Consider the following 10,612-nt stretch of genomic DNA (forward strand, 5'->3'; position numbering starts at 1 on the left):
TTTCATTTGATGCTAGTCTTGTAACATAAATAAATAGAACTAATATGCCCCCTAGAAAAACTAAGAAGAGAATATAAGAAAATCAAGGAGATTCTCTTATAGTTGAAATAGTTAAGCAGGTGGTAATAGTGTTGACAATGAGTATTAACCCTATTGATAAGGGGTGAGATATTTGAATTAGGATAAATCTTAAAACTACTAAAATTATAAGTAATATTCAGGTTATTTTAATTTCAAGAGATAGTTTATTAAAATATTAGTTTTGGGGACTAAAGATAAGTTTATACTTTCTCTTGATGCTTTTAGAATTTTATTCATTAATGGTTTACAAGACCAACGTTTTAGTTAAACTATAAAAGCTTATGAAAATATTATTTATTTTGTTTTCTTGTTTTCTAGTTATTTTAGGAATAGCTTGTTTTGTTATTCAGCGTAAGCATTTACTGATAGTTTTATTAAGACTTGAATTTATTGTGTTGATAAGTTTTTTACTTTTGTCTTATTCTTTGGGAAGCTTGTATGTTGAAAACTATTTTTGTTTATTATTTTTAACTTTTAGTGTTTGCGAAGGTAGTTTAGGTTTATCAATTTTAGTGTCTATTGTTCGAACTCATGGAGGTGATTACTTGAATTCTTTAGTTGTATTGCGATGCTAAAATATTTAATGTTTATGTTGTTTTTAATACCTTTGGGCTTTAATTTTAAATTATGGTGAGTTGTTCAGTTTTGTCTTATTAGAGTTTGTTTTTTATTTATAATAAGAAATAGTATAGGATTGGTTCCTTGGGAGGTGGGCTATTATTTGTGGAGAGACAGCCTGAGATATTCGTTGATTTTATTAAGTATTTGAATTGTTATCCTTATAATTATGGCTAGAGAAGGTGTACTAAGAAGTTCATTTTATACTACGAGTTTTATTAGTTTAGTTTTATTATTACTTGTGTTACTCTATTTGAGATTTTCTTCTTCTAGATTATTTATGTTTTATTTATTTATTTTTTTTGAGGGCTCATTAATTCCTACATTATTTTTAATTTTAGGTTGAGGCTATCAACCCGAACGGGTGCAGGCAGGGATATACTTGTTGTTTTATACTTTATTTGCTTCGCTACCACTTTTGATTGGAATTTTTTATTTAGAATATGTTAGGGGTAGCTTATTGATAATTAATATGAGAAGTGTAATATATTTAGGAATTACGTATTATATATGATATTTTGCTTTAGTTGTTGCTTTTTTAATTAAAATACCTATATTTTTGGTTCACCTTTGATTACCTAAAGCACATGTTGAGGCGCCCGTAAGTGGTTCAATAATTTTGGCGGGGGTTTTATTGAAGTTAGGGGGATATGGGCTATTACGTATTCTATATTTTATAGAAAATGTAGCTGTAAATATAAATTTAATTTGATTTGGTATTAGAGTTGTGGGTATTTGATCGGTTAGATTAGTGTGCTTACGACAAGTTGATGTAAAATCTTTAATTGCTTATTCTTCTGTTGCTCATATAGGGTTAGTGTTGATAGGATTACTAACGATGGGATTATGAGGATTTAGAGGTGCTCTTACATTAATAATTGCCCACGGCCTATGTTCTTCGGGATTATTTTGTCTTGCAAATATTTCTTATGAACGTTTAGGGAGTCGAAGACTGTTAATCAATCGAGGAATATTATCTTTTATGCCGAGTCTAGGGCTGTGATGATTTTTATTAAGAATTGCTAATATGGCCGCACCACCAACATTAAATTTATTAGGAGAAATTAGTCTGTTAAATAGAATCGTTGGCTGGTCTTGATTGAGTATGTTAGGGTTAGCTTTACTATCTTTTTTTAGAGCTGCTTATAGATTGTATTTATATTCATATACTCAACACGGAATGCCTTATTCTAATTTACATTCTTGTTGAGGGGGAAGTGTGCGAGAATATTTATTATTGATGTTACACTGATTGCCTTTAAATTTATTGATCTTTTTTGCAGGGCCAAGATTTCTATGATTGTAGTTGCTTGAGTAGTTTAGGATAAAATTTTAGTTTGTGGAACTAAAGAAGGTTTATTGCCCTTAGGCCATGGTTTGACCTTTTTCAATTTGTGTGACTAGATTTGCCTTTTTAAGTAGAATAAGTGTTTTTTTATTTCTAATAGGCTTGAATTTTTTAATCAATAGATATAGTGTATTTATTGAGTGAGATGTTATTTCTTTTAATAGAAATAAAATTATTATAACTCTTCTATTTGACTGAATATCATTTATATTTATAAGATTTGTGCTTTATATTTCTAGAATGGTAATTTATTATAGTGGACAGTATATAGGATCTGAACGATACCTTAATCGATTTATTATGCTTGTATTAATATTTGTTCTTTCGATAGTTTTATTGATTGTTTCTCCTAATTTAATTAGAATCCTCCTTGGATGAGATGGGCTAGGGCTAGTGTCATATTGTTTAGTTATTTATTATGAAAATGTGCGGTCTTATAATCTATTTCTTTTAGCATACCGAGAATTTCGGACATATCATTCTGTTCGTCATTTTCAATCATACCTTGTGAATTTTCTTCTGTGTCCAAAATTTTATTCCAGGCTTTTTTCAAATTCTCTTCCTTTACAATATTCCATGCTGCGCTGATCATGTAGGACGCGTCTTTTAAGTCAATATTCTTATGATTTCTTAAGAGACTTTCTTCTCCATCCTCTTCTCTTTCTAACAATAACTTACGCAACAATTCTTTCCTGTAATATCGTTTGAAAGTCTCGATAACGCCTTGATCCATGGGCTGTAATAAGGAGGTTACGTTCGGTGGAAGAAATATTACCTTTATGAACTCGTCTTTTTCGTTTAAAATATCACATGACGGATGAGTTGGTGCATTGTCAAGGAGAAGTAGTGTTTTCTCCCTCTCCCCATTCTTTAGCTGATGAGCTTTTACAGAGGGTACGAAAACGTCCAGAAACCACTTCATAAAAATCGTACTATCCATCCAGGCGCTCTTTTGTGAGGTGTACACAACAGGCAAGGCTGACATATTAACGTGCTTGAAACAACGCGGTTTTTTACTTTTACCAATGACGAACATAGGCAGTCGGTGACTTCCAGTAGCATTAGCACAAGCCAAAGCTGTAATACGGTCCTTGCTTGTTTTAGGACCAGGTGCTGCTAATTCATGACGTGAAACAAGAGTTTTTCACGGTAAAGCTTTCCAGTTAAGTCCAGTTTCGTCAGCATTGTAAACGTTTTCGAGAGCATAATCTTCTTCCCTTAATACATCCCTTAGTTTGACTTTGAAAGAATCAGCTGCTGAAGAATCAGCCGACAGTTTTTCTCCTTGTATTGTAAGCTCACGAATACCATGTCTTGACTTGAAGCGTTTTAACCAGCCCGTGCTCGCTTTCAAGTTCGAAGGCCCTCCAAGTTTTTCGTTGAACTGCATTGCCTTCTCACACAGAATGGGACCTGAGATAGGTTCTCCTTGCAATCTCTTTTGTGTAAACCACTTGTAAACAGCATCATCTAGATCTGTGTTAGTGGCGAGCTTCATAGTTTTACGGCTTGTTGATCCATCAGTAGAATCAAGCATAGCTATAAAATTTGCTATGTTCGTCTTTTGTTTTTTTATATCCGTAATTGTCGACTTCCCCACCTTGTACTCATTGGATAGTGGTTGCAGATTCACCTTCTTCTAACCTTTTAATAATCTCGTACTTGTCCCTCATAGAAAGGACAACACGTTTACGTTAAAACATTTTGTATCGTCAAGTTCACTTCTTCACGCAGCAGCACACAAGTGGTCGTAACAGAGAACAGAAGGTTACTGTTTGCACCGTGAGAAGCTCTTCTTAGGGGCGCGCAATCCTTCAAACTGCGCGGGGCGGCACGCCTCAACTCTAAGCTGGCGCAGCTGTTGCTGTGAACAGCTTTGATACTGCCGCTAATTCTACAGCCAGTGCCAAACCGACAGAAGTGTGCTGATTGTTGAAACACAGCGATTGGCGGCTTGGCCGGTCAGCAGCGCCTTATGAAGGCCCCATTAGAAGCAATGTTCCGCCAGCGGTGGCTTAGTGCGGCGACTACTGTGGAAAACTTGGTTTGGGAGTGAGGGGGATGATGGACGGTAGGGTGGGAGAGTAACAGGTGCGAGCGAGTACACAGTTCGGGTAAGCGGTCGTTCGGTTGACCGACGTTCGGATAATCGACGCTCTACTGTAATTATTTTTTCGTTTAGATATAAAATACTCATCTTTAGTTCTTAACAAAACAAAGATCATAGTTCAGAATGTCACTATATCATTACATTTCGTTATATAAAGAAATGAAAAAATAATACATTTACATTTGAAAATGTCGAAGGTAATATGACAAATATGAACAATTCTATAATAGAATTAAGCAGTTTTTATAATAAAATAAACTCCAATGAAATGCAGGGTATTTGAAGTTGGCAAAATATTTGCCGTTATATGCTGAAATACAAGTTTCTTAAATATACATTTTGAATTTGATTCTCGATAGAATCTGAAATATATTTAGAACTTTAAACTTTGAAGAACGCAACACTAATTTGACGTCCCATGGTTATATTATTGTCGTTACAAACTGACTAAGCTAGCGATAAATCCAGGGAGTAACTCACTCAACCAGCTTCTGCTTTCCCATTTTTTTCCTATAAATTAACGTATCTAACAATGGATTTTTAGTGAAAAGATATGTTTCTCTTTGCATATATTTCAGGAAGAACATGTAACGTCAACATTTCATTAGCAAATGTAGCAATGATCAAATTGAATAATGCCAAAAATAACCTACTTTGCTTGCTAGAACCTATTTTTAGTGGAAGTTCCTATATCACTTTTGAATACTTCGGGAGGTTTTACAGAATGCTTGTTTTTATACATATATGTTTGTCCTGTTTGGTACGAAAAGAAAGTTTATTATGAAGAAAATGGTCTGCAGAGGTTTTTCTAGAATGTCTGCTATTAGTTGTAGTAGCTGACATGATTTTAGCGTCCCATTCAGCAGCGAGACTGTGGAATCCGAAACGCATGAGCTCCCGCCGAGAATCGAACTCCGTTTTTAGAAATAAAAAAAGGATATGACCCCACAGTCAGTTCTTATCCGTTCAGGTTGGAAGAATCCCTATTATTATGCTGGTATTGGGAAGCAGTGATGAAACTGGTTAAGAATTTCGTGATCTGGAAGCAGTCACACTCGTGTCCCAATATGACCGGAACAGACCTATAGACTACGAAACGTCGTCATACACACGGAAAATTTGTATGATAGTGTTAGTAGAACTCATGTGCTTTCTGCTGGTCTAGTGGCTAGTGCGTGCGTTTTTGGTTCTTATAGTCTCGGGTTCGATTCCCGTTAAACTTTGAGGAAAATATGTGGAAAAATGTTGAGGAATATACATGCAAAAGTCTGATGCCAGTGTTTTGTAAGCTATTGACAAAATAATAGAAAGACAGGAAAGAAACTCTTGAGAACTGAAACTGAACAATGTTTTCGCATTCATGCTCAATTTGCTACTAGCGTGACACATTAAATTGAATATAATATAAATACTAGACACAGAATTCGCTACTTCAATGTTGATAACGTGGAAAATGCTAGGTATTGTTAAACATTATATATAACACACATGGGCGGCGATTAGGGGGGCAAAGGGAGGCAGTTGCCCCCACTTTTTTTAAATTAGCCATTAATGTATATAGTTTCATTTGGAAATATAAAGTTTTGTATGTATTATTGGTTCATAGAGTAAAAATGTGCCATAAAATATTTGTCGTTCCATGAGTACTTATTGGTTGTCTTGAGGGCGCGGTGGCTCAGTGGTAGAGCGTTCACCTCTGGTGCTCGGGGTCCCGGGTTCGATCCCAGCTCCCACCAAGTGAACTTGTGGTGGACAAACACCGTGCTCATGGGTTTTCTCGGGGTTCTCCCGTTTCCTCCCACTTTCTCTTATTCCACCCTTTCACTCATCTCTCATCATCACCATCTCCTTTAGCCTAACCGGCATAACCATGGGACGTAAAACTTAAAGATTTCATTTCATTTCATTTTTATTGGTTGTCTTCCCGTGGAATTAAGAAAGCTACAGAAATTGCGTTTCAACTGCCACTAAAAATGGCCCAAAAATGAACCTATTGGAGCGCCACAATCCGAGCATACTTTCATTTCTTCTTGCAAGGGCTCGATATCTAAGTCAGCTGCTCTGGAACTAATTGAGATAACATTTCGCAAGAAAAGAAGTCCTTAACAAGTTTTTCTTTAATTGCACAAAAATCGACAGTTCCTAAAATGTATTTTCTTCTTTCTAATAATAATGAATATTTTGATTTGATTTTTTTTTTAAGTTTAACATCCTTTTCAGCATCGAAGTTATATGACACGTGGACTTAGTGATCAACGTGGAGTCCGAACCACGTGAGCTTCCTCTGGGAATCGAGCCCGGGTCTCCCACGTCGAACGCGTGCACACTAACCGCTTAGCCACGAAGGAGCTCAGTAAGGAATATTAATTTTGCAGTATAATATACGAGTTTATGGGTGTACAGATACAGTTTTGTATATACAATTAAATTTAGTGAATTCAGCATAATTCTAGGTTTTAGGATTATTTTGTATAACTGAAACGTGGAGTGACTCTAAGTATTGCTGAGTTTTGATATATTCCAAGAAAGTGAAAACTGTACTTAATGGCAGCGAACATGTTTCGGGAAGCTGCAAAAGTATTTCTTTAAATGTCGTAGCATATGCTTGTAGTATTCACTTTCATTTTAAGAGTAATAACACATATAATAGCATGGGTGGAATTAAAAATATAAGTTGTTCATTAATTTCCAGTTTCAATATAACTTTTGCAAAACAAGCCTCATTACTCATTACTATGATTATTTTATTAATATTATCCTTTCTGTTTGTTTGCAAATTTGTTATTAAATAGACCCTTAACCTGATCACACAATTATCCAGACAGAATTTTAAGATATTCATGAGCAAGGAATCAAATCTCTTCTTACACCTTCGTTATTTAAGTGTACAAAGGGCTAGTATCTACTTGCGTTGTTCTTGTAAATTTACTTAATAAAATATGAAACAAGATATACGGTATTTTAAGTGAAAAAGACAGTATCCTAATAGTTATACAATCTTTCGTCAAAATGTTACAAGCAACCAGGAAAACTAACATTGATATCAAATATCCAGGTCATGTCTTGCCCCCCACTTTTAACATCCAACCCCGCCACTGATAACACATCATTTTTATATCAATAAATAACTTTAATAAATAAATAACGAAACAGTAACAATCGTACTATTAATCTATATCTGCATAGTTTATAAGTGAAAAACACGTTGTTTATCATACCGAAAAATGGCTGAACGGTTTGAAATGAATTTTATTAACATAGTTAACACCTTCTTCGGACTGGATTGTTGTCACACCATTCTTATTGAAATTCGTATCCTAACAGGAGAGTGGGTTAAAATGTATGCCAAAAATAGAATCTCTCACGTTTGTGAGATGAAATTTGATACATAAATTCCTTATTTAAAAAGAGTGTGCACGTCCGATCGTGTTTAAAAATTTCGGTACTAAGTGAAGAAGATGGGCAATTGGTATCATTTTTGCTCAATATTTAAGAATGATGACATCGAGGTTGTGTCTTGTCTTCACAGCAAAACGGATGAAGCACTTGAAATTGTCTTTTTAATATACGGTATTTAGCATTTGATCCAGTCGGGTTTTTATCATTCATTGACACAAATATCATAAGAGGAACAGATGAACATAAACATCTTATTTTACAATATGTAAGCCCATCTTCCGTTGTCCTTAAAAATCCACTTTTGAGGGGGAAATGGGGCAAGTTCCAAATAAGACGGTAAATATGTAAAAGTGACATCGTAATTGTCTGTCCGATCATCACGGGAAATCAAATCGACCATTTGAAATAAATATTTAAATACATTTAGTCTTGGAAGAAAATGGTTAGCTGACACCCACTGGAAACTTGACAAAACTTCGATACAATTTAGAGGATAGTCAAATATGCCTAAATCTAAAATTGAGATGGAAGTGAACACGACAAAAGAAGTAATACCGAAAGAAATTTAGCATTAGAAGTGATTGAAAAACAGAATGTGATGCGCGCAAACGAAAAAGAAAACACACACACACACACAAAAATGTAACGTTTCCGACGACAACACAAGAAAGAAATGGGAATACAATATCCCGGTACATCAATTATAACAAAACATTTCCCCAAATATTTGCCCAATTTGGGCTTTCTTAATCCGACGCCCGGGGAATAAGCCTCGTTTGCCCCCTAGTTACGTCACTGGTAACCTTAATTATTTAGAATATCGATGTTCAGATTAGTTCTGATGCAAAATAATGTTCCTTTGTTAGAAATATATAGTCATAATTTTACTCTATATTAGCAGCGTTGCTGTATAAATAGTACAATTTACGAAATCATGCTTTTCGATTCGTGAAAAAACCTGACGTGATGGGGGAAAACTAATTTCATTTTCGTAATTAACAACCTCAAATTATATAAAATCAGGTGTCAAATCAAAAACAGCTTACAAAAAGTTTTATTTTGTCGAGCAGTCTTATTTATTGATTTTAGAAAGACTTACGATTCTATTAGGAGATAAACATTATACGACATTCTTGCAGAATTTGGAATACTGCAAAAGCTAATTAGATTAATTAAGATATGTTTAAACGAATCCCAAAATAAAGTGCGAATAGGAAAATTCTTGTCTACGCGTTTCCTCGTCGAGAATGGCCTGAAACAAGGAGAGGCGTTGTCGACTTTATTATTTGCCTTTTTTCTAGAGTAGACTATAAGGAAAATCAAATATAGGAACCAGGCCCTAGGGTTGAATAGTATTCGGTAGGTTAAGGCGTTTGCTAATGATGTAAATTTAATAGGAGATTATATGAGAATAACAGAAAGAAATGCAGAGATATTATTAAATGTTTGCAGAGTTAGAAGTAAATGCAGAAAAAACTAAATACATAGAAGTTCACTGGAATCGTAATACTGCAAATTATGGAAGCGTCAAAGTTTCAAATAATATTTTCGATAAAGTAGATACATTCAAGTATCTAGAATCAATATTAACAAACGAAAATCACATCTACGAAAAAATTAAATGTCGACAGAAAGCAGGGAATTCGTGTTATTATTCAGTTCAAAATCTTTGGCCGCGAATTCTGTCGAGAATTTTGAAGCTCAAAATATATAGAACGATAATCATGCCTGTTGTTCTGTCGCTTACTTTAAGGGAAGAACGCAGACTGAAAGTATTTGAGAATAAAATCCTGAGACAAATATTCGAATCCAAGAGGAATGGCAATCGTTTATGGCAGAAACTTCATAACGAGGAATTGCATAGTTTATACCGTTTACCAAACATTCTTAGAGTCATTGAGTCTAGGAGACTCAGGTGGGCAGGTCATTTAGTGAGAGTGAAAGACAGTAGGAACACATTCAAGTTTTGACTGAAAATCCAATGGAAAACGCCCATTAAGAAGACTTGGACGCAGAAGGAAGGACAATATTAAGATCAATCTTGCAGAAATAGGAATGGATTCAGTTGGGTAATGACAGAAGTCATTTGAGAGGTTGAATTGAACTTCTGGGTTCTATTACTTCTATACGCCATAGAGTTAGTTAGTTGTTTTTGTGAAATATAACGGAAATTCAGAAGGTTTATGTTTTGTCTGTATGAAAGATAAAACAAAGCATAACTGATACGTATGTACAGAAAACATATCCTGACGATACAACTGGTTGATGCAGAAATGATCCTAACAAATTCTTTGAAATTGGATGCATTTCATATGGAATGAAAAAAATAACTGGTGATTAGTTTTTGAAAAAGACGAAGTTCGTTGGGTTAAGTTCAGTGAACGAGTGTGTACCACCAGAAACCAGAGGATTATGTTTATTACAAATGTATTTTGTTAATCCTATCTGTTACCAAGCGAGAAACGGGCACTACAGAGCAGTCTTGGGAAGTAACGTAACGCAAGTAACGCGTTACTTTTTAAGTAACGTTTCCTAGTAACGCGTTACATTTTTTTCAAAGTAACTGTAACGGTAACGCGTTACAAATTTTTAAGTAACGTACCTAGTTTGCGTTACTTTTTTCGCGTTACATTTCGGATGAGTAACTACAATACATGTATATTTTTTTCGGAAACAAATGTTTCTTTCCTGTAAGTGAATTTCTCAGAATTAAACACTCGAGCGTGAAGTACGTATGTCAGTGACCGACAGTCACAGACACACAGAGAAACAGATAAGTTCGTAGTGCCACTTGCTGTTTTTGGAAGATGAGGACTGCCTTAGGGAAATAACGTGTGCTGATTGCAAGCACCTGGAAGATTTTGTCGTAGATTTTGAGAGCTGCAAATCAATACATTCAGTGAGTAAATTAGGAGTTCAATGATACCGGTAGTCTATTTTACTTTGATTAGTGTTCTTTTTATAAAGATGGAGAACAAAAATATTTTACCGTTCGAACATTTGAAAGAGTACGGTACTTTTTTCTTAAGAGCTAAGGAAGATGGTGAACAGAATTT

The 10,612-nt window shown here is 34.7% G+C and overlaps 1 pseudogene; it reads left to right on the top strand.

The window, feature by feature from the left end:
* The first annotated feature begins 649 nt into the window (after positions 1 to 649).
* Positions 650 to 9,099, top strand: LOC145672598 (NADH-ubiquinone oxidoreductase chain 4 pseudogene; annotated as a pseudogene).
* The last annotated feature ends 1,513 nt before the right edge of the window (positions 9,100 to 10,612 follow it).

Source organism: Thermobia domestica, chromosome 16 (assembly GCF_964235325.1).
Source record: "Thermobia domestica chromosome 16, izTheDome1.hap1.1, whole genome shotgun sequence".
Classification (NCBI taxonomy): domain Eukaryota; kingdom Metazoa; phylum Arthropoda; class Insecta; order Zygentoma; family Lepismatidae; genus Thermobia; species Thermobia domestica.